The sequence below is a fragment of the Falco punctatus genome (genome assembly GCF_963210335.1).
Source record: "Falco punctatus genome assembly, chromosome: 4".
Taxonomy (NCBI): Eukaryota; Metazoa; Chordata; class Aves; order Falconiformes; family Falconidae; genus Falco; species Falco punctatus.
This window is the reverse complement of record NC_137583.1, coordinates 14703663-14729273: the sequence shown is the minus strand read 5'-3', so window position 1 is coordinate 14729273 and position 25611 is coordinate 14703663. Positions and strand designations below refer to the sequence as shown.

Here is a 25611-nt window from a genome sequence, read left to right as displayed (position 1 = left end):
AAGGGCTTCAGAAGTCGCATTACCAAAGAGCTCTGCAGGCACGGGCCAGAGTGCAGCATTTTGTTATCTAGTCTCACCTTGTTGGAAACACGCTGTTGGCTTCTAAGGAAAAAGAATAGGGGTTAGGTTTATTTCCTGTAAACTCGTCTTTCTTTCTTTACTTTCTGGCCAGCTGTTGAGGCTCATGCTTCTAGATATTGTTGCTTGGAAAATATTAATCTAAAACAATATGGACAAATAAAAAAAATATCACCAGTTGCTTGAGTCTCAGGGAAGCACAAAATGAAAAAATAATTCTGGACAATTTCTGCTCTTCTTGTAATGAAAAAAGTAAATGGAAGTATCAAAGTGACGCCTCCATCAATCAGAATTAAGGAATCAACTGCTCATACCTTCAGTCACAACACTGCAAAAAAATTCTGACAACACCAGTTTAGAAAACTGACACAGGAAAAGTAACTCATTCATTCTTCAGTGCAGCCTTTTAATGTATAAGCATCGGTATATTATAAAAACTAATATACCTACTGAATTTTACTCTGCACAATTCTTGTCTCACTTTTCACTTCCATGCTTTCACTAATTGAGCTTCCGTCCTTTGTTATTTGTACAAGAGTCTCGGGGGATCCTCTTGTTCTCTTTGTGAAAATGTAACTTAAGTGTTCCCACTAAATAACCATGTCTTTGTATTACCTTGTATTAATGGGTATGCTTTAACTGCATAGCTAGAACATTTAAAAATATTGGAGAGGACACACAGAGTATATAGAAAGCTTGCATAGTGTTTACATAGTCTTCCCACATGTTTTGCAAAAACTGTATTGCTTCAAGTCCTGTGACATGATAAACAAAAACAAATTTGAGCACCAACAAGGGCAAGCCTCTAGAACAGAAACATGTAGTATGGAAATGCAAGTGTTATTTACCATAAATCATATGGCTGAGATCTTTAAAAGAAGTGCCTCTCCTATAGGCTCTTGATGTTACTGAAAGGAGTCACCCTTCACGATGTGATACTCCCTGCAGGAGAGCTGAACATTAATGTTCCACAATTATGCTTCATGAGCCCTCACCATATGCCACACGCAAAGTACACGTACTTTAGAAATCAAGGCTCTATCCTGCAAGCAGCTATGCAAAAGCTCAGCCGTATTCATGCAAGTCCTGACAAGTAAAGGAAACTGTAAAATTAATTACGTGAGTTGAAATTTATGGGCTCGGGTATTTACATAATGATTACAATTAGCAACGTGTTTATCTCCATTTTTACCCTTCATCTATGTGTTTGACATTTATATCAGTCATACAAATCATACATTTGAGAAAGGAAAAGGTAATTCAGGTCAGCCAGGAAAAGCTCTCTTTGGGATCAAACTGGAGCAAGAGCTGCCCAGAACAGAAACCGTCCCTCAGCCTGGCTGGAAACGCAGAGCCAGCAGCAGACTGATGTTCCCACCACATGAGGATGCTGATAGCTGAGAACGGGCACATGCTATAGAGCAAAGGTGGCATCGGGTGGCAAAGGGCTCCCAGGTAGACGGACAAACTTACCCACTCAAAATGAAACCTGTCCTTTGATTGCGATACACCTGGAGCCACCCTCATTGCTCCATGGGGCATGGAGCAATGCTCATTGCAATGTGGACAGCTCTGGGACATTTGGTGGGCAGAAGTTACCTCCTGACCACATGCCACACCACCGGGGTGCTGCAGCATACCCACCTCTGTGGAGTATGGGGTACCCAGCTGCTCGCCAGCTCAGAGCAAAACCTGCAGGGGTGGCAGGTAAGACCCTATGAGTCACAGAATCGTTTAGGTTGGAAAAGAATTTTAAGATGAAGGCTGGGGGGCACCAGATCCCACGGGAAAACACCCATTTCCAAAAATATCCTCAGAGGGCGGCTTGCTCCAAAGTGCCACCAGAAGTCACATGGCATGTGCTATACTCATTCCAGTTCCCTGCGTATGCACCCTAATCTGATCTTTTACTTGCAAATGAAGGCAAATAGATGCAATTGCAATGACAGACTACAGGGTTTCACTGTGCAAAGTACACTCCGTTTACAGCTGCTGCTGCTGAATTTTAAATTAATAATCACAGACACAGCCTCTTCAGAAACAAATAGTAAGAAAATACCTTTACGCTTTCTGCCCCTCTGTGGAAGATTCAGAAGGAACTCATCCCAGCTGGGACTGTAGCAAGGAGGTCGTGCCCGCGCACACGGGTCACAGAAGTGCTTTGTGCCATGGCCCTGGCACAGGTCCTCACAGCCCCACGTGCTCTGCTTGCACATCCTCTTCTGGGACATGTTTCTATGGGGCATTCCTTGGGTTGCACTCATCTTTACATTGCAAATGAGCATTTTCTTTCAAAAATCAGTTCTTTACACATTTTGGAACCTGACCTACACATGGCACATCCAGTCGAGCTGTATTACACTTTAACGCTATATATATATGTATTATCTGTATACATACATGCGCACTATATTGTTTTTTCTGAAGTCTGTCAGATCACTACATTATTACAGAGAGGCTATTACAGACAGGTTTAGTTAGCTGTGCATCATTTCACACCTTCATTACAATCTTTACTAGGAAAATGGATTGCTTTTGAGCCTCTCTCCATTCTCATTAAACTTCCACTCTTGTGAGGTGTCAGAATTGTAAAACGCCTAATGCGGCCAGTTAATTATAACACTGCTCACTGCTTTAGCCTTTTCAATTACCCACATTTTCACTGGCTGAAGTAGCCAAGCTCCCACCAAGGGTTAGTCAGACCAAAACTAAGAGAGGAGACCAAGCGGTGGCCAGCAAACAGAGGACAACACGCTCCGCTGGCCAATGCAGGACCTGGGAGACCATAGGAAAGCTTTCTGCCAGCAGGAGATGGCATTTCTCAGAAGGTGGGATGAGAAGTCTGTGCTCATTCAAGGCTGAAAGATGGAGATACAGCAAGTATCAAGTTTTCAACTTCCTTTGTTAATACTGGTAACTAAAAGTCCAACGCTATAATTATTATTAAGGAAGCTGTCCTTGGAGTTGCTCAGGGTGATAGTAGCACTCGTCAGAACAAGAATTAGCAGAAATTAGCCTAAAATGACATAAACAGCTTCGATTTCTGCTTCAGGACACAAGCTGCCAGATAGCTAGGAGTTACCTCTCTCCTTGAGCACCGTCACATTCTTGCATGTATGATGAGACCCGCAAAACCACCGGCTGATGGCAGCTCCCAGGGATCAGACACTGGAAGTCTCCTCCTGGTCCGATGGGGCCACTTCCACTCCCTTCTGCAAATGGGAGAAGTGAGGGTTTAGACAGTCTCTGACGCTTATGCGAAAGAAACTGCTCACACGGCACCAAATTTCTAGCAACACAGTATTTTGGGGGTGACATGAAGTTTTCTGATGTTTCTTAACTTACTGTGGGGATCGGGAAACCTGACATTTCTTCAACTCTTGCCTCATGGCTGGATGAAACACTTCTGGCCACTCCATCCAACTCCCCTGACAGTGCCACCCTGCAGCTCCCACCTGAGCTGACACCAGCCTGCTCAAAGAAAGCTTGATTTATTGTTTTTCATAGCAGCAAACCCACTAGGAAACAAAGCAAGATTTTCTGAGGATAAATTACCCTCCTACATTGCAGGCACGGCATATACCCACACAAAGGACACTATACTTTTTAGCTCTTTTCTCTTATTACAAAAACAAAGTAACTAAAGATTGCCCAAGTCACACCCTGCTGTACAAATGAATATTTCATTTTTAACGGGGAATAATTTTTAATGTATTTATGAAGAAAGCATCCTTGCTGTAAAGGAACACCATGTTCTGGCAGAGACATCCCAAACACAACTGAGAAAGCCATCTCCCTGATGAGGGATCAGAAGATCAAAGTTGTGTTTTATTAGTTGTATAAAAAGTATCTTTAGCTCTCAGTTGAAAGGAAAAATTTGCATTTAAATAGAAAGATTAATAACTGTAATACAGAGAGCCCACACTGAATAATTTTTTGTAACAGAAAATAATTCATATTGTTTTATATAAATTGTGCACCTTAAGTCAAGCCACAAAAAATGATAATCGTAATATTTTATGGAACAATTTTAATATAATACAGCTTTGTTACATTATTATTCTCTGTTGTAAATAATGCATGTCTGGAGCTTTGGGAAAGGCCGGATTTAAAATACTTATCTCTGAAAATTCAATAGGGCGTGTGCTTTTTGGTGTGTTTACACTATGCATGAGTTTTACTTACTAAATAAATAAATAAATAGATGAAAATCTATCCGAAGGATAGGAACAAACCATCCCTCCTGCAAGGACAGACCAGGAGGTGATGCCTATGGAGACCTTATTGAATTTTTTTGGAAAGAAAGCTTTTTCTCTAGAACACATGGATTTGGATTCACTCAAGTATTTTGAAATGCTATTGAACTCTTGAGTTGTTTTGGTAAGGTTAAAAACCTGACCTTTAAACTTTAGAAATTCCATTTTGACATTCTTATAGCATTGAGAGGCAGTTTTTTATTTTATTTTGAAAGGATTTTTCACTTACAACTACATTTTTTAAACACTGACTCCGGGCCACAGGAAAACAGCCTCCCTTTTCCATTTCATTGTAACCAAGTCTTTAAAAAAAAATAAAATATATTGATGTTACCAAGAAAACTTCCAAAAAATCCCTTAGGATCAACCTGACACATTTCCTTCTCTGTCTGTGTGTGATTTGCTTTAGTGTGTTAGTTTTTTGCCCATCACCGAGGTGATCAGCTGGGAGCAGAGGGTTCTGTCTCCAGGTTATACCCCCTGGACGGTCTCCTGTAGCTGTCCCGGCAGGGCTGTGGGACCTCAGGGGTTTAAAGGCTGCAATTTCTTCCTGCTCCATCCTTCTGGGCTGCCAATCTCCTCCCTGCTACCCACCCTGCTTATCTCCAGCCCGCCGTGAGGTATGTCAGGTGGGAGCCTGAGCTGCTGCGCTTAGGCAGAAAAGCTGCATCTTCCACCCTGCGTGCCGGGAAGGAGGCCAGTGCAGCCCAGGGGCTGCAGCAGCTGCTTTAAGCAGCTCTACTATTGCTTTTTAACTGCTGGAAGAAGGCAGTGCCTTCGCCTTCCTCTCCTGGACTAATGCCAGCAAAGCCCTACCCTGCTCAAATCATTTATTGCACCTTTGCTCAGGGGACAGCTCCTACGTCCCGCGGATGGTTCAGTAATGCTGGGCCCTGTCACTGGCGTCTGGGTGCAGAAAGCACGGCAGCCTGTCTCCTCGTGCCGAAGGAAGCCGGCTGCTGCTGAAAGCACCGCAAGCTCCTGTTTGCAGTGGGAAAGGAGCAGTTTCTTCGCAGGCCTGACTGCGAGATGCAGAATCTATTTCCTGCTGCAGCACGAGCACAGAGCAGGGAACTTGCAGCATTTAATTTATCACTTCTTCATATATTCCAGTCCTTACGCAGAAAAACCTTTTAATTAGAGAAGGATCAGGAGGGAGTTGCCTGGCATTCCCCCAGTGCCACATGGATAATAGAAGAAAGCAAAACCCCTTACTCTGCTCGGAGCCACCAGCACCACTAATTACCCTCCCAAAATTCAGCTCAGGTTCCTTTTGCTGCTCATTTAATCTCCGTCACTCTTGCTGCCTTCCGTTTCATTGCACAAGCACCGAGCAACAGGCACAGACATAATCAAGGAAGTTTGGAAGAGCCATTGCTGGTGTACAGCAGAGCACCCAGCACTGCTCAACAGCAGACAATCAGGAAAAGATGTGCAGATGCTCAAAACCACAGCATGTGCCCATTAGGGAGCACAGCACTCTCTTTAGGCTCTAATGCATCTGGACTCCAGAGGCTGCTGGCTTTGCTGTTGCTGCGATATGTGCTACTTGCCTGTGGCAGTGCTGGTTGGATGCTGGTGCAGGGATTGAGATCTTCACCACCTTCCTGCTCTCACCCCAGTACCACAACACTTAGAGCCCACAGCCTGGGTGCCACCAGCAGGGCTGCACTGGCAAGGTTGGCAGCTCCTGGGGAATCCCTCTCCATTGCTATAATTACAAAGCCAACACAAACCAAAGGTGTGCAGGGACCCATATCATTTGTGAAATGCTGTACAGATGCAGATGCACCAAAAACCTAATTAAAAAGTCTCTTTTAACACTCCAAGTGAAAAGGCAAAGTCCTGGACAACAGCTAGGGGAGAGCACATGGAAGCTAATGAGGAAGAGCCCCAGAATTAGCAGCATTCCACTGGGACAGCAGATGAGATTTGGGTGAGCAAAAGCTTGATCTGCCAGTGTTGGCTGGGCTCCTCCTGGCCCGTCTGCTCCCTTTGCTTTGGGAGCTCAGCCACTCTGGGGGATGCAAATGGATAGCAAGAGCTCAGGGGCATCCTTTCCCCCATGAGGGAGCTGAGTTCGAATTTGGTAAAGTAGGTGATTCCTTCAGGAGATTTGTGCCAGGGTGACAAGGCGGCTGCCAAAAGATCGCAGTGACATGAAGGGCCACCAAGAAGCAAGCCTGATGGGCAGACACAGCTGGAATTACAGCTGTCCTCGGGAAAAGCCTGCCTCGGGACCTAACAGCGCAAGCAAGTACAAACCAAAGCATAAAACCCTTTTTTCCCTAAAAAAAAGAAGGCAAACCTGGAAAAAAAAAAAAAAAAAAAAAAAAAAGCACTCAAGTATGAATTTATGTTACAAACTTCCCCTTGTCAGAAAAGGCTTTTAGAACATCTTCACTGCAGCAGGGCTGGTTGAGGGACCATCGGGGTGGTGCTGGGGGCTGGGAGGCTGAGCTAAGCCAAAAGACAAGTCATCCACATATAGACAGGGCTCATGCTGGTCTCTCTGACCCCAGCCCCCACACCAGATCCAGAGCTTGCTCTTACCTCTGCTTCCGAGAGGTGATACAGCTTTCAGAGTTTCACAGGAGTTCGTCAGCAAGAGGCAGGGTGACAAGGTCTGGCAGGGAGCTGCTCAGGGTGGAGGTCACTGGTAGGCGATGTCTGCTCCAGGGACGATGCCAGCAAGGGACTGGCAAGGATGACGAGCAACTGGCCTAAACCTCAGTTCTTACAGCAAGATCCCAACACACTGCTGTTTACACAGGTTGTCCAGTGGCAAAGATGGGCTTTGAAAGTCCACAAGCATAGATTTACAGGTGCTGCTGAAAGCTTTCCAACTTCCACAGCTGCAGAGTCAATCCCTGTGGCATCAGGACCAAATTTTCCATAAGGATGGCTGAGAGACTGCCTATCCCCAGCATTTTAATTATTTACCCTCAGATTTAACACCAGATTTCAAAAACTAAACTGTGTAGATGGATGTGATCAAGGAAACTTATTTGGAGCCTTAAATGGACTTGACAGGTTGCAATCAGTTATCTGAATTCTGTTCTGGTGAAAATATTTTCACTGCTTTTCCCTTTCTGATGTGAATGCGAACTAAAGCACTCCTTCAAAAGAGCACAGGAAAAACAGAGAGGTTGTGAGCCAAAGCCTGCTTATTTAGGACCAGCAAGACCACGTCCAGTCCCAGGAGTTCCTGTTGGGCTCCTCAAAGACTTTGGTCCCATGCCAGAGTCACCCAATGCTGTCTCCTCCACTCAAACTGATCAAGATCATCCTTGCTACGAAGACCATCCATTCATCTCAGCCGTGGGATGCTTTTAGTGTCAAGACCTCTGTTGGCAAAAGTTGGAGAAAGTCCTCAGATCTGGGCACTTCAGGCTTACTAAACCATGGGGCTGCTTTGTCCCACCTCTTTGATGGGGCTCAGAAAGAAGGGGACGAGTTGCTGGATGCTACAACTTCAAAAAGATGGATTCAAAACCAGAAGGAGTGTTCTGCTGCCCATGGCCACTGGACACCTCTGCAAGTACAAAAAAACCCCAACCCTTCCTTCAACAACTGTCATGCCTTCAGGCAGCTTTGCAAGAATTTGTGATCTAGTAACTTTTTCCCCCATATTGAGGGGGCAAAGATTGATCAATTTTTTTTCTATTTAAAACAGCAATAAAAGCAAACAACCTGTTTTGTAAAGACTACTTTTCTTGCACACATCAGTTAGCTTTACAATATATTGTCATCTATTCCTTGGCTACTCAGTGTTACTTCTTGAGCTTCTGAATGCAATATTTCCTGACAGGGAGAAGGATGAAACCACATTATTTTTAATCTCAGTTACACATACACATATCCAAAGTTAACAAGTGACTCCCCTGTGTAAAGGATTTTCTACTTCCTGTGCATCCAAACTAGCAGCTATGAAAATCCTTGTCTATTCTATAGTAAGATAGTTTGCTGCCTTTATTTTTCTGACCACACATATATTGTACAAGCAGAGGACAGAGCCTTTTATGTTGTCATCCTGCTGCCTGGGAATCTCATTCTGCAATCTCTGCTATTTCATTGCCGTTTTCAGATGTTTAATGAAGCGACACATGGATATGAGATGCCGCTGTTATTTCTTTTGCCCAGTCTCCACCATTTTCAATCTCAGAGCTATTGAATAAATGGAAATATAGTTACCAGATCTGTTTTGCACTTCCTGAACTAAACCCCCATTGGAGGCAATGAGACATTTGGGTAAGGGAGACAATGAGATCTCCTTTTTCTTCACGTTGCCTGTGTGGAAGAACATAAGAGGAACCTATTCACCGTTCATAGGTCTTGTCTGCTTTTTAGACAAATGCTGCCATTAGGAAAAGGTGTTTTCTAAATAAACGGTCCACACTCCACCACAGCCACTCCTTTACCTAGTTACCTTCTCCTCTGAGACCGCATGCTAGTACCAGCAGAAGTCCGAGACATAAATATGTCACACTCCTCTGCTCACCGGTGGGGATCTGCCCAAGAAAGCTGTACAGAAAACCGATTTCTCACCATCTCCAGCACAGAGGTGCACCACTGGCCTTTTCTTCCCACATAACCATCTCAAATGACAGGAATGATCAGGCTTCAATGCTGAAGGTCAGTTACATCAACCTTGTCCATTTTCTACTTGAGCACAAGTTCACATACATCCTTCCGCTCGCCAGGACCACACTCAGCCCACTAGTCTGCGAGAGCATACATTATAGGGAATTTTAATGACTTGAACTCGTGTTGAACTTCCTCTTTTAGCTGCTGTTTTAGTGATTTGTTGACTCTCCAAGGCTCACTCAGGACTTTTTTTTTTTTTTTTTTTTTAGCCTTGACAGAGTAGATAGAGTAGACATGGATTTTATGTGCCAGCTTTTCTGTGGTTTTGGCACTCTACTCGTCACATAGCAGGTCAGTGAAATACAAGTTCAAGCAACAGAGGATGCCTCCCACGTATATCTGTGGTGTCTCAGAGTAGCCTAAACTAATCTTTCCTCTCTTCCCCATTAGCAGTGAAGCTAAGCTGGAAGCAACGGCTGAGGATGCTTTAACAGCCACACAGAATCTTAATAAGATCTGCTTACATTTGTATTGTGCGTTTCAGGCTGGCTGGCTCAGTTTCCTTAGCCACAGCCTCACAAAAGGAGCTGAATAGACTGGTTTATTTTTGTGGGCATTTTAATTATTTTAGCATTGTCTCTGATTTTTGTATCAGCCATCTGCAAAGTGAAGCAGGATGTGTGTAATCTTCTATGGCACATGTTGTACTGTCGTACTTTCTCCATTATTATCAGATGGGAAAGAAAACCAAAGTTAAGGGAGATTAAGGTCAGCATACTCTCAACATCCAATCGCTGTATAATCCACTGTGTTATCACTCAGGAAGATTATCAGCCTCGATAGGACCCATTCTTTGAGCCATTCAGCTCTGTTGAGGCCCAGTTCTCCCACAGAATGGTATTTCAGTTCAAACTGAACAGAGGGAAATCATACATAAATTTTCTGCTACATCCCGCTAATGTGTAGTAAGTGATTGTCTGTGTGCAGGACACAGGGAAGGTGTCTCACCATACAGCGCAGCTGTACTCTGTGCTGCCCCAGGCCAGAGCAGAAAGGATGCTAATGCAGCCACACTAGCAGGTTGGAGACAGTCCCCCCCTCCCCGGCCAAAGCCTTCACCCCAGCTGATTGCTAAAACACCACGGGGCTGAAGGCAGAGAGAACAAGCTGCACTGCCCAAGGGGCTTCCTCCTGGACAGGAAGGTGTTGCTGGGAAGGATCAGCTCCCCCGAGGCAGAAATCACATTCTGTTTCTTGCAAAGATGTTAACATCTTGTTGATGTTAAATGGTACAAAGAATTCTTTGGGGAGGGTGAGGCACAAAGTATGGTGTGCTTGGGTCAAGAGCGACTCCATGCCCTGCCTCCCCTCTCCCAGCAGAAATGTGTGACATTGCAAAAAAACACCCTGAAATCAAGAAAATTAATGTGTTCTCTCCTAGTAGGAGTAATGCATCTCTCTCTAGTAGGAGTATATCTCAACAGCTATGCTTCAGCTATGAAACTTCAGTGAGGCTGGGCCCCACACTGCTCCCGAGCATCATCGCATTTAACCAACTAATAGTCTCTGAGTAGAGTCTCCACTGTGTGACAAGTGGAGAGCTAAGACAGGACTGAGCAGATGCTGGGCTTTGCCACACTTTGCATGGGTTAAACGCACCCCAAAAGAGAGAGGAGGGGGGAGGACAGCAATACTTACGCACAGTTGTAGCCCTGCTGTGAAACATCCAAACAATCCATTGGAACAAGCATCCTCCAAGAGTAACCAGAATATCCCAGACTTCAGGATAATTTCCCTCTGTTTGCAGTTGATGCATGAAGGGAGAAATGTTTTCGAATTACTTTAATTTGCAGTTCCGTATCCACTCCCAACAAGTTAATGACTGTTGCTCCTCCAGAAATCATCTCTTAGCAACAAAAAGGCTCAGCAGCTTGGGGGACTCCCTCGATCCCCAGACGCTGGGAGTTCAGATCGGACGTCAAAGGCAGGCAAGATGGAAGAGCAGATGCTGACCCCGGGCAGGCAGTATTCAGCTCCAGGAAACTCAATGTCAATTATCACATTGTGTGCCAGTGAATGGGGAATCTTCCGCTCAGTGCCGGGAGGGGACAGAGAAACAGGCATCGTCTCTTTCCCACAGGAAGATCCACCGTGGGCACCAGGAGCTAATGTCTCATTGCAAGCCTCGGCTGCAGAATCTGCTCCTTACAAACCGTTGCAGGCCTACAGCAAGCAACGGCTGCGGTTCGGGCAGTAGGAAAATGTTAGAAGACAACTTGCAATTCAGTCTGACATACTGAACCAGCACCTCACTTTGTTCGTGGGGCTTTTCAATCACTTGAAAGTTACCTGTGTTGCACCTACCCCTTAGTAGTCCAAATTCCACAGCTGCTTTCCATGGATTTCCACTTATTTCTTGTTTTTAATTACTTGAGACTGAAGTACTCATCTTCCATCCCTATTCAGTCCCTGCTTGAAAGGGCATATAGTGTGGCTACACATGGGGCAGGAACGCAACCCCCAAAATCGATTGATTTGGAGCTGAGCAAATGAGCACCCAAAGCTAATACTGCAGAAGGAGTCAAAACAACAGAGTATCAGCAAGCTGTGAATAAATGTGGGGAAAAAATGATAAAATATTTCCACTGTTGGAAAACAAGAGGCAAAGAATCCAAACACACCAAAGTGTTTCATTTTTAAAAAGTCAAAATATTTCATTTCAACATCTTCCAGATGAAGCTTGCAGCTCTTTCTCTCCAAACCATTTTTGGTGTGTAATTCAGTTTTGAAAGGAAGAAAGCAAGTTGGGGTTTTTTTGAAGGGTCAGATCATCATATACAATGTAGCCATGACATCCTTTGGTTGATTCATAAATGATTCAGAAACTGCAACCATGGGATCCTCTTTGAGACATAAGGGTCGGATACACCTCATGAAATGGGGCAAGAAGCAGCCGATATCCTGCTGAGGAGGACATTCAACTGGGGGGGGGGGGGGGGGGGGTGCACACTGAAGCCCACAGGAAAGTGGGAGGACTGGGAGGGGAGGAGGCAGGCATGCACAGGGCAAGTGAGAGATCCTGAAGAACTGCTACGACATGAGCTTCTAAGTTACACTAAAATCAATTAAAACCACAGACATTCTGCTACATTGCTTTCCTGGGCAATAAATGACTGTAGTGGTCACGGTGAAGGCAAACGAGTATGATGGCAGGGGAAGCAGGCGGTGACGCAATGTAAAACAGAGGCTTCCCCCAGCAACTTCAGAAAAGGTCTGTAGAGCTGAGAGTCAGGTTCTCCCCGTGGTCCCAGGAAAGCTCTGCTTTTTGCTCTAGGGTTTCCTGCAAGGTAAGAGATCATCGTTAATCCCGTAAAACATGGCACAACTCTACTCAGAGAGCTGAAAAAGAGCAGTCAAGGCTGAGAGGTGCTCAGAGGACACATGCTAACAGGAACTGCGTGAGCACCAGCCTGGTCTCCAGGACAGGTTTCTCCTGAGACATTCCCTAGCAGAGAGGAGCTGACCTAGTCCCAAGTGAGGAGCATGTTTGGTCCAGTGTAGGAAACCTTTCTGGTGCCTAATGTAGGTTCCAGCTAGGGTAAGGTCTTTGTTCTGATATCCTTTTAATGTTTTGCATATAGCTTTAGTATTGCTGTATCATACATAACTGTACTTTCATGCTCGGGTAGCAGCAGTAATAGGTGCTTGCTATTTCTTGCACCTATCTCAGGAGGAAAAGTTTTATTAAATCATTAAATAAAATCATCATGTAGTCTGCCTTTACAAAATAAAAATTAAAAAAAAAAAAAAGGTCAGCTTTAGAACAGAAATACAAGTGGGAAAGAGTGGGAAAATAGGTGTTGTGAACTTTATACCAAAGTAGATGAATTAGATGCTGCTTATCAAGGAGGAAATAAGAGTGCACGAATTTAAGACAAAAAGAGAGAAAAAGAAAAGCAAAAAAAGATCCTTTTGAATTAAGCCTTTTCTCACCTCTAACAAGGCTCTAGAAACAGCACTAATCAATCCAAATGACACTTTAGTGTGGAGATCTATTATATTCCTCAATGATCATATGGCTTTATATGTTATAATTTGGTTCTGAATTATGGCCTACATCAATTATAATTGAACACTGCTTCCCACTCTACAATCAGACTGTGATGAGAACAGAAAGGCAGTGGACATTAGAGGATTACTATCAGAACCACCTAATTTAATTAAGGAGGAGATTTATTAAAATGGTAACATTAACAGGTGTTTTATGAGACTAATAATTAATAAGGTTTCTGTAGAACATTTGTAAGAGAAATAGACAATATGCAGTGCCAGCAGAACTCCCTGTAATGGGATAACAATAAAGTATTAAGAACTGTAGATCAGATATTATGATAATAATCTGATACTGTAAATTATGGTTTGAAGAGGATTAAATGCCATTACTGCAAATTAGTATTTATTTAAGCTCCAGCGGGCCTTTGCACACCGTCTGGAAGAAAGGTGGGCTGCAGACAGGCTCCCCAGCACAGACACTTGCTGTCCTGAATGCCACCACCACCGTGGCTGAGAAGCTTGCGAGCTGCCCACACAGCAGCGATGCTGACAGGGTCCACCTGGAAAACCGCAACGGGGCTGCAAGGAAGCACTTCGTGATGGTGAACTCCAGCAGCTCGTTTTCGACCTTTTTGAAGTTACCTTCAAGCAAGTGAAAGTGGGCAGCCTCACGCCGCTCCCCAGGTGGCAGGCTCAGAGGTGTCCCATGGGACAGGGATCCATGGCATCTCCCAGGGTTCCAGCCGCCTCCCAGCACACGGGACAGAGAAGGGTGGGAACAGCAGTGGCTGCTTTCTCCCTTCCCGCTGCGGATCCAGCAGGCACAGCAAGAGGTGAATCTCAGGAGCATGAGCGAAAGCAGAAAGCAGGGTGGGAAACCAGGAGGGATAAGCATGTTTTCACAGCAGGGAGCAATACCCCAGCTCCCTAAAGGAAGGAGTAGCGAGAAAATAGCCGCAGGGCCTTTTCTGGAAATGAGGGTGCTGAGGGACTTTGTCAGAGTTACTTAGCAATTTACAGCTTGTGTTAACACCTGGCACTTTCTTAGCTCTAGGCTTAAAAAAGTTTTACCCCAGCCCTGGTCCCAGCAGCCCCCCAGGTAAGAGGAGGGAGGCAGCTGCGGAGCACACTGCGCTTTCTCTAAACCAGCTCCCATCCCTGACACAGTGATGGAAGAGGATATTAGCAGCGGGAAATTTTTTCAAGGCCAGTACTTTAATGAGCTCCTAAATAATGACTTTATCTTAGAGGCACACTCAATATTCATTCAGTATTACACCCGAAGAATGCCACTGCCTGACTTCAGTCAACAGCAAACAAGTCCAGAGAAACCAGCCCTCCGCTTTGGGAAGCAATGATGGCACGGGGCGCTCATCCCTCACTGGGACCAGGGTGAGAGACCTTCCCGGTGTGACAGAGGGTGGCATGGGCTGTGCTCCCCTCCGTCTGCTGCTCCTGGCTGAGCTGGCAGCACTGCTACCTTCCATTCACCCTTCATCGAGGCAAAGATGCTCATGTCCCACCACAGCTCAAAGAGCTGTTCATGCCACTCATCCAAGGCCTGAGCCACCTTTTTTTTCACTCTTTTAATTAGTATCTGATATCAACAACAAGCACAGAGCTTACAGAGTAAATGAAACTGCCACTTAGTGCAAAAGCAGGTGCCGCTTCCCCTCTTGGGTGCAGAGGTGCTGGTTTTGGACCAGACTTCAGCTTTTTGTTCTTTCAGGGGTGGGTTTGATTTGCTTTTTAATCAGGCTGAGCCAAGGGAAAAGGCCTTCAGCTTTGCCCCTACACCCAGCCCCTACAGAGGCTCTGCCACAGTCACTTCCACAAATCGCCCCTGAAGGGTTTGGGGTTACTTCAGACGTGCCCATTAATCGCAGTTCAGTTTCTGTGAATGGGTACGGCTAGCACATCTCAACCGGGACAGTTCTGATCAAACTTTCCCTGGCTTTCGTTCCCAAGTTTTGGGCCACAAACAACTTGTAGATTTATACCTACCCCAACATGAAATACTATTTCTGCCAGGCCCTGGGGAACTCCTCCAGGAGACTATTTCCATTAACATTTCCCTAGTCCAGAAACAGACTCTGGACCATGGCTTTTTTATGGTTCTGGCACGCTCATGAGAGCAGATTAACCTTTCCTGACAGAGAAACCAGTTACCATCCAGCAGCCTCTAGAGCTCCCATATATCTGCTTTTAAGTTTTATTTCATCTTAGCATTCTCCTTCACTTGTGCCTGTCTGCAGGGAGCAGAAACCCGTGCCAGAGTGCTGTGAACACACCACTCCCCCAGCCAAATGCCTCGTGGGCAGCGGAGACCGAGAGGTGCCTCTCATCAGCGCAGGGTTGCATACTCTGGAGGTTCACAGCATGTAACGAAATCTCCATCCCATTTCCCATGGGCAGGCAAGGACTCCCAGGCACTCTGAGGGACTCCCATGCCCAGCTCCCCCTTCACTGCTGGGTCTGTGAATCCAAACCTCACCAGGTCCTTTGAAATTCCCACCTGTAAATGGCAGAGGATTTGTGACTGTTAATTAGCCAAATTCCTTCCATTTCACAGGAACGCTCTTTTCATTTTTTTTGTATCATGGATCACATGAATAGTCTGGGGGTTACATTTGAACAAACATCAGTTCCATACCCTACACAAATAACTCATTGCCATCTACAACCCAGATACTCATACTTGCTTTTGAAAGCTGTGGGCTGCACACCGCGGTGCCAACAGCAGGCGCCTTGTTGGCTTCAAGGGTGTAGTACAGGGCTGGAAGAAATACAGATGATACATTTTCAAAGGGGAAAAGGTACACAGTCTATTCCTTTCCTGAAAGGGAGATTCTCTGAGCCAGTCTGGGCAAAATTTTTGCAAAAACAAAGCCTGCTTTCTTCCCTGGTATGGCTGTTTAAATCACTTCTATGGGGCACCACTGTCAGTCACTGAGTTTTATTATTACCACAGCAGCATTACAGAAGAATGAGTGCTGAATCAATAAAAAATTAAGGAAATACAGTCTTTACTACACAGTGATATTTGGAATGGATCCCTTAGGCTTTCCAGTCACCTCAGTTTTGTTTTATACGCCCATGGATGGAGTGTTGTGCAAAATAGTTTGAATGCAGGAACCAATCAGTTGTAATCTAATTTTAAATGGACCACAAGCAAACTGAGAAAATAAAGACAGGCAGGGGCATCATGTTGACAGATGTGCCTATGGTATATTGTATCTCTGCTCTGCCTAACTAGGAAAAATACTCTCTTAAATTGTTTTATCTATGTACAATGCCAATAACAAGAACAATAGGGGGGAAACTTGGTTTCTGCAGAACATGAAGAATAAATTTATAGAAAGAAACGTGAAAAGAAAAAATAATATCACCCCTTCTTGGTCTCACTTGAAAAATGCTAAACTAACAGCCAATAAGCATATGAAAAGCATAGAATAAGCAGCATGGATGTTTTACTTGTTCAAGTTAACAAGGATTTCTCTCTGAGGCCAAAATCCAATTGTTCCTCTGACTCCTCAAGCGAAGGGGCTATGATTTGCCTCGAGGAATTGTGGATGAACAAAGAGATTGTGATAATCAGCAGGTAGTTACATACAGCACTGAGCACAGCTTTCTGCAACTTCACCTCACGCTGCAGTCCTAATTAATTTCAACTGCTTTCACCTGCTATTTGTAGTGATGATTTTCTCTTTCATTTCTACCACCAGGAGCTCTTACAGTGGACCAGTCCCTCCCCTGCTTACTCCAGCTTGCATTGCTCCATGAAGCAGCTCCTTAAATCATGCCCTCCTTACTGCTGCCAGTGCCATGAGACGGCAGCGCTGCACTGCCAGCCGTGCTCCCCACAGCCAAAACCTGAGTCACCCCCCCAGTAGCAACATCCTCAGTCTTGGCTTAATATGTTTGAGTACTTACAGCTTCACCTTCTGCTCGTTCCCCTGGGAGAGCTAAAGGTCTCTGTAAGGGGTGCGTCTTCCACCTGCCAGCCCATGAGGGTGATTTGCCCACACATCAGAAATTCGCTTCTGTGCCTTAGTGTGCCTTTAGACCTGACCCATCCTGCATCGGCAGCTTTCTTGGGTCCTTTGCTGAATATGTACCTTTTATCTCCTTATCGAATCACCCACGGCTGTACTTCCTGCTTTTCCTGACTCAAACTGCTTTATTTGCCTCCTAAACACAAAGAAAACAGAATTAGAGGCTTGTCTATAAATTTAAGACCCAGTTAGTATAGCATGCCACCACAGTGCATTAAGAGCCATTTCTCTGAGACCCCCTCCAGACCTACTGAAATACATCTGCCATAATATGCAGAAGAAGTTACATTACCACAGGGGTTCAACTTCAGGAAACACTTTAGAAACCAATATTTTTCTAACACAAAAAATATAGCAGTTACATTGAGGTGGTTCAGTAGTCAATCTCCCTGGACGAAAAAAATAGATAAAGAGAACAAATCACCTAACTAAATATTCATCATGGCTTCACTACTGGTTAATCACGACCACACTTCATCTTTCTCTGCAGATACTGCCTTGACCATTAATGCTGACTACTGGTTCTCTGAAAAACTGACAAGCCAAAACAGAAACTGCAAATGCTTTTGAGGCAAATAAGGTGTGAGTGAATAATATCCAGGACATAAGGGGCAAAAAACCCCAGACCCAAACAAAAAAAATACACCACCCTACAACCATCAAAGAAGGTTTATTTAGTTGAAAAGAAAAAAAATCTAATTCAAACGCAAGCTGTAAAAATAATTTCAGAATTCAATCAAAAATGGAAAAATGATGGCTATGATCTCAAAGAGTATAAATCAGCAACAAGGAAGAGTAATTTCAAGAAGGAACCTAAAGGTATCAATAGACATTCTATGACTTTTAATATAATAATATCACAATGGAAGTTTAATATAATAGCATGACCTTAAATCCTAGTAAGTTTGCAGATTTCATAATAGATCAGAATGGAAAAATTGTCAAACATCATGCAGAAAATGCAGAAATAAACAGCAAAATTTTTGTTCTGTATTTAAAAAGATGGAAAATTTCATCGTCTTTTACAGCAACATTGCAACACTTTCTATTCCAACAGTAACAGATTTAAAATAGACATTAAATGTAAACATTTAAGTGTGAGATTGAATAATTTCCCTGCCAGACTATTAAAACAATTGACAAAGATCCCTCCGAAACAGTCACGTTCTTTTTGAATAATCTGCTCAATGAGGAAGCCTCAAGGGAACCTCAAGAAATTCAGGATCACCCCGGTCCTGAGCAGGTTTCACAGGGTGACCACAGCACATACCCCGCTACACCCACAGGCTGGATTCACATCCCTGTCCCTGCCTAGACCAAGGGGAAAAGGCATTGCTGTTTTATTTCTTGGCTTTGAAAACTTTTTGCTGTCAATTTGTTTGATCTCCCAGTTCTCCAGCCCACCTTGGAGAATGCTGTTCGTGAGAGTTTGTGCATAAATTTTGATTGGATTTGATTATCACGTATAAACCTCAGAGTACTTGGGCTGGCCAGGGATATAAATACAATTATTAGTAGTAACAAACATTAAGTGAAGCTGAACCGACTCACTGCAAGATGCTCTTCAAGTCTCCGCCAAACAAGCGCTTTCACTTTGCTTTCCTGCCCACCATTTGTTTTGCGGACGCTCTTTGGAGGAAAAGCTGTACCACCTTCACCCAGAGGCCAAGTTTGACTTTTCTACACATTTGCCCTCTTGCTTAAGTTATGCCAGCCCATCTGCAGGCACAGCTAATCCTCTCGTTAGCCAGCAACTGGTAGCTCAGCTCTGCTCTGCTGTGCTTAGCATTATACAGATCAGCCAAGTATTGATGTAGCATCACTGAGGAGAATCTAGATTGTCTTTTTTTCCCCATGCTTCCTTCTTTTGAAACTTAAAATACATGCTGGAAATAATTTCAAGGGCTGCTGAGCATTGCCACTGGGGGAATGCAAGCGGCTTTCAACATTAAAACTAAAAGACAGTTGGAAATTTGCAAGTGGTTGCCTTTGAAATTAGATTTTGAGGCTAAATTCAAAGAAGCCCATGTAGCTTGTCCCACTCCCTGCAAATACCCGTGGCACTTCTGACAGAGGGTAACAAAAGCTCTTCTCTCTTTCTGGGTCCAGCCAGCCATGTCTCATCCCAGAGCCTTGGCTCAACTGAAAGCACCCAACCGACAGGCTGCCAGGGGGGCTGGCATCGGCGCTGGACTTGCATCAGCCAGGGGAGGCCAAGCCAGCGCTGCAAATTCACGGCGGTGCCAGCAAAGCCACTCCAAGAGGATGGTGCAGTTCAGCTCACGTTTGCACGATGCACAAACTGAAATCCAGATTTCTCCAAAGCCAACTCACCAGAAGAGCCAGGATGGGGAGAGTTCACCACCTACAGCATCTCTGCGCCACCAGGTCCTGGATCACTGGAGACAACCACAACCGCCAGATGCTGGTACACATCATATGGTGTTACGTACCATCTCTGCTTTAGTAGCACACAGAGGTCTCCAACAGGAGGCAGACCTGCCTCTGCTATGCCCTTTTCACGATAAATCCTTCCACAAAGCACTGGCACTCAAACTAGCCAAAGCAGACCAGAAATATTACAAACCTAGTTGGTACAGCAGGAAATAACGAGGAGCTTGCTCAAGTGCACAGAAGTCTTCTGTGGCAGAAAGAGAAACTAAAGCCAGATATTCCAGGCCCCAGCTTCAAGCTCAGACACTCCTTACAATCCATTTATCCGACTTTCCCTGTGCTCCCCAGACCTCAGAGACACGACAGTGTCACACTTTCTATTAAATAAAGGGAAGCAGCACTGTATCAGAAAAGGATCTGGTAGGAATAGTCTTTGTACAGCACGTTGTGTTTCACTCTTGGAATTAATTTCCATTCATGTAATGTATTTTTAAATGACAAATTTCCACGTTTCATCTTCCTGTAACCTAAATGTAGCTTAGCGACATCTGCTTCCATGCCACCTCCACTTTCACACAACAAGTGAAGGAGACGTGCCAAGCCATCCTCATGGAGAGGTCACTTAATTTTGGTTTGTAAAGCCAAATCTCCTGTGATTTCCATAATTACCAATGAATTTTACATAAATAGCAAATTAAGCCCCGTTATTCTCATTTACCACAAAATTAAAGGAATTAATTAAACATGGGAAAAGTGCTGATATCTGCCAAATTGTTACTTCCAACAGATAAAAACAAATTCAGGAATGATATGCAGACAGGAAAAGAAAATCAGTTTTCCATCCAGCAACTCAGTGAACTATTGCAAGGAAGACTGTAAATAACAATCAGTACAGCAGGCTTCTCTATCTGAACACTGGGACAAGACAGGCACATTCTTTGTTATAGAGAAAAAAAACAACTCCAAAACAATCCCCTTGTTTTTGTTTCTGCAAAAGAGAAAAGGCCCTGGGGACTGGTAACAACAGGCTTCAACAAGAATGGCTCTTTCAAACTTTGATTTGTCAAAGGACTGCTGCTCTGTAATTATCATGAATGGTTTTAGCTAAACATCTCAAAGGAACAAAAGAGGGTGCAAACATTTGGAGACAAATTGTGACCATGGGAAATCTTCGCAGGTGGCTGATTAATACGGGGGAGAGAGACTTCCCAAAGTGCAGGAGCCAGGGTTGGAAAAAACAGGGAAGAAACTCAACTAAGCATCGAAGAGCTTTGAAACTCCAGCATCTTCTCCTGTCCTAATGAAGATACATCAACAGGCTGGTTCTGAAGTTACAGTCACAAGACAAATGCATTACTGCAAGCAGTGTTTGAAAGACACTTGCAATTACAGCTGCTCTGGAACAATGAAATATATACTGTTCCTTAAATAAACTGAAAAAATGATAACCTCTTTTAACTGTCGTGGTGTAGTAGAGAGATCTTCATATCTTCCTTAATGAGATTTTTATTGCCAGTGTAAATTTGTCTTGAACTGAATTTTTGTCTTGGGAACTCTGAATTATGTTATACCAAGTTGTTCCTGGTAAGCATGCAGGCTTGCACACATTTTTTGCTGTAAAAATGGCTCCTTCTGGCAAACTGAAAGCAATTGAAGCTCAATTTAATTAGCTGCCTTCTGTAAATATGCCATTATTCTTCTAGCTCAGTGCTGGAGTTATATTTACAAAGGGAACAGATAGCAATAATTATTTTGGGCCGTAGTTAGTCAGTATTAGTTAATGCCTGAGTGTAATTGAGAGGAAATTAAGAAAAGTGTAGTCATTGTGGGGGAAACAAAAGAATATATCAGTCTATAGCAGCATAGACACTGCACCTGTATGTTCCTTCTCAGGCTAGAATACACAAAGTTTTAGGTAAAAAAGGAAACATTTACCCTGTGCTGTGGAACCAGAGAGGGTTAACGATAATCACCTGACATTTTCATTCATAAAAAACTTGGTGGACTTTTTAAATAACTCTTACTAACCATCATCTTTGAGTTTCTACCTGCTTTTCTAGTTACAGTCCCATGAACCAGCAGCCGTTGCCTATTACTCCTGCTGAGGAGAGGAGCACTGAACCAAGCAGCTCAGAAAGTTGCATCAGAGGATCCACAGCTTGAGGAGTACAAGTTGCTTGGAAAGGTTTTGCAGACAGTGTCTGAGAGCCTTTGCATGGCTCAGGACAGGGGGAACCGGCTCCAATAACATTTTCATGGATCTCTGAAATGAGCTAATACTTTCCAGTGCCCATTTTAAGAGCAAATATGATTCTTCAAACTAAGCAACTGCCCCATAGCCTTTTTCATGGGTCTAGATACATTATTCAAATTAACTCTCAGAACAAATTAGCTTAATTGCATCACTCTGTAGATGCTTCTATTCAGAATTAAAGAGGCCTTAATTCAATTTACCTTAATCCACTTTCAAAGTAAATTATAGCAAATGAAGACTTCACTAATTCTGAATGATTGTTCACACTTAGGTTAAATGCAGTTTAACTAATTCTCTTTAAATGTATATATCTACTTAATTTTCATTACTTTTCCTTTATGTCACCACAACACATGTTCCCCTTTCTTTAGGCTTGCAAGTGCCAAACTGTAACAGAAATACTAAAAAATAATGATTCAGATACTGCATTCCTTTATGTAGCAAAAGTTCTTGAATAAATTGATGGGATTTTTTTTTACAAGGGTTAACAAATTGGGCTCACTGTTTCCATGCTGGAAGTTGTTAATTGCACGTTGTAGGGCAAGGATGGTTTTGAGATTAGGTTATTGCACCAAGCAATAGCAGACAGTGTTTTGAGATTCACATTTCCAAACAAAAGTCTATCATACTGGACAAGCCCAGTGGATATATGATAGCTGAGAAAAGTGCCTGGGCCACCAGCATCAACCTTGCTGGGGTCTTGCACTGGCAGCTGCTGTGCTAAACAGCGCCTGGCTCCAGGGCTCACTCGCTTCCTTGTGTTGCCTTGTATGATGGAGAAACTCCCTGCCTCGTCCTCAGTCTCCTCTAAGAAAGGGTCAGGAGACACATGTTTCCACCTGCTCACTGCCCACCCACGTCATTGGCTCAGAATCCTTCAGTGTGGTCATGCACAACACAGGGAACAGCGGGAGCCCTGGGCCACGATACACACACGGTGCCTCCCCACTCAAACACAGGGTGCCAGCTGTCCCCCTCTCCCCCCAGGCAACAGAAGATATACCAGGGCTCACAGCACCCTTCTCCAAATATGCTGTTGTCCGCTACCTTCCTTTAAACTTGCCTGGAAATCACGGGTTTCTCACTGCGCTTAATGGTTGGTGGATCAGCATCGGTACAAGCAAATGCACGAAGTCACCTAATCTGCTGGTTGCAAGTTAATGGGTTTGAGTAATGAGGCACTGGCAAGCCAGAAAATACCCAAGCTCCATCAGTGCTACTAACTCCTGTGCTGTTTCCATGCCATACAGAGCTCTACAGCAAATCAAAGACCCCCAGGGTACCTATTCAACAAGGAACAAATTCTCACTTCAGCCATTATGTAAATGAAATGCTAAAAATGTTCTTTTGTTCCTCTGAGGTATTAGTACTACTAATGTGAAGTGCACAAACTTCATAATCAAGTAAAATATTATCTTGTGGCACTTGCAAAGTGCCAGAAGTTTATTGACTACGTCTCTGAGAGACTAGCAATGCTCGCTGAGCTTAAAAGTTCAGGCGAGAACTGGTTTCAGAATTTAAAATCCTGTTGTAAGGTGGGATGGGACACGGCATGCATCTGGCATGTAGCTACTTAGAAATGAAGAGTTAGTACAATAACAATAATAATAAAAAAAAAAAAAACTAGTGTATCTGAGCATGCATGATTTGTTCTTTGTGTAACTTATGATTTCAAAGCACCCTGCCAAAGCTGAGCTGAACTATGAATACCAACTATTTTATTCTTCAAGAGTTATAGTGCAGGAAATTCACATCTCCGTACTCTTTCCCCTAGCTGTCACTCAGGCTGCTTCTTGTGAAAGATCCGAATCCAAAAGCCAGCTTTGGACTTTAATTTGACAGCAGATGGATCAGATAGATTGGACCCCCATTCTAGCAGTACAAAGCTGGAATACATTGCCACAGTGTGTGCTGAATTGCTGTAGCACCTGATTTAGAGCATAATAGCCCCTGTTTGCCTGGCTAGTGGCCCCGCTGCTCCATGGGCTGGTGAGGGTCTGTCCCAGGGTACTGCAGACCCACAGCCTCTCACAGATGCGTTCATCTTGATGGGTGATGGGCACAACAGCCATGCTCTGCAAAGAGCCATGCACAAGAGCCATAGGAAATCAGTAACAAGTGTCACTTTTGTCTAAGCACCAAACCCCAACCCAACAGCAGACTACACAGCCTCTGAACAAAGTCTCATCTGCTCTCATGGCTTCTACCTGCTGACAAAGTTGATAAAACATCCAAGGCAGTTCCTCGGAGAAACAACTGGAACTCTAATTGGATCATCTCTCCCCAGAAAATACATCTATCATACCCAGAATTCCACTAATTTAAGTTTCCTCCCTGCACCCAACTGTAACCAGAGCACTTAATAATAACATCGAGTGCTGCAGCTGTGCTCAGCAAGACACAAAAGCAGTCCCAAGCAAGTGTCATCTATGTTGACCCAAGTGTCCACCATGTCAAAATGCTACAGTTCACCAGCCACAGTAAGAAATTTGGCTCTAGCCTCCACAAAATCCTACTGATAGCAGGTGTAAGATGTTCCAGCAATGAGAAAGGAGGTGCAGAGACTGGGGCACTAAGCACAGGAGGAAGGCAATCCTATTCACTGCAGGTGTGTGGCGTCTGTTCAGACTCAGGTGAGACTCCAAAGAGGAGGTGGTGATGGTAAAGAGCGGAGCACTGGGTCCAAATGAGATACCTGAAGATGACAGATACAGATCATGTCTCCCTGGGAAGACGAATGGCAGCTGGAGGTGCAGATGAGGCTAAGGGGCTGGGGAAGGAGAAGGACATGGGATAAGGTTCCCAGAGAGCGAGGCCAGGACAGAGTACAGAGGGGCTTTCAAAGTCAGGACATAGACCTGGTGGAAAGATGAAGAAGGGTTTTGAGCATGCAGTGGGTTGAACCAGGAACAGCAGAGGCACAAGCTCAACCTAGCTGCCAAGAGCTGTGAAACAGCAGACAGGTGGAGAGCTGATTACTCCTCCCAGCTCAGTGGCAGCTCTTCCCAAGAAATGCAGCCACAAGAAATGCTTCTTTCTGTACCTCCGTAACTAGAGCATTAAATGGTGTTAACACAGGAATAAGTAGCGGTGGACTGAGAATGGCTCCCGGGGCAGTGAGTCCAGGCTCCTGCAGGACTCACCCCCACAATAATTTTCACACCCTGAGGATGCTCCTTTGAAAAGCCAGCTCTGTTTTTTTTTGCCTGACTGCTCCTACCAAGTCATTGTCCCAGAACTGCCCTCACCAGACACGAGGCAGCTTCCAGCATCCTAAATTAATTCATGACAAATCTAGCCCCTTTTGTTCTCCTGCTAGCTTTACCCTCAGCTGAAACAGCTCTTCCCCACCCGCTTGGGCTTTTGCCCCTTGATGTGTTCATAGGAAGCAACCTAATCCCTTCCAGCTTTTGTTTTTCTTGGCTAAGGAGGTCAAGCTGAAGTTTAAATCTATTTGTTAGCTATGACTTTATAGCAGTTCCCATTAGATTTTAAATAGAACTAAAATAACATGATACTTTTTTCCTGCTACAGGCACAAAACTAGAAATACAGGCACCAGCCAAATGAAATACGTACAGGGTGGTTAACACAGCAACTCAGAGCTCACTTCTACTGCTTACCTTGTGCAGCCAGGTAGGATGGGTGAACAGAAGCCAAATTTAACCCTCTTGAAATGGAGGGAAGCCTGCCAAACAGACATGTCTCGCTAATGCAAAATACCTGTATTCAGAGGAAGATATTTACATTCCTGTTAGGTCTGCTCTGCAGTTAAAAACTTCTGATGCTTTTGAAAAGCATTGAACACTGGGTGTCTTGGACACAGAGACAGACAAATGGACAGCAGGATGCTGTAGAGGGATATCACAGCAGTGCAGTCTCAGAGGGGAAAATCAGAAGATAGCCAAAGGACATACAGTGGAGTAAGAAAGTTT

The 25611-nt window shown here is 44.2% G+C and overlaps 1 long non-coding RNA gene across 1 annotated transcript in view; it reads right to left on the bottom strand.

The window, feature by feature from the left end:
• Window positions 1–25611, bottom strand: part of LOC308062056 — a 92223-nt gene that overhangs the window by 9520 nt on the left and 57092 nt on the right. The window contains exon 2 of the long non-coding RNA XR_013927454.1: window positions 1–25611. This exon is cut by the window's left edge and continues 9520 nt beyond it; it is cut by the window's right edge and continues 46385 nt beyond it. This is a non-coding gene — a long non-coding RNA (uncharacterized lncRNA).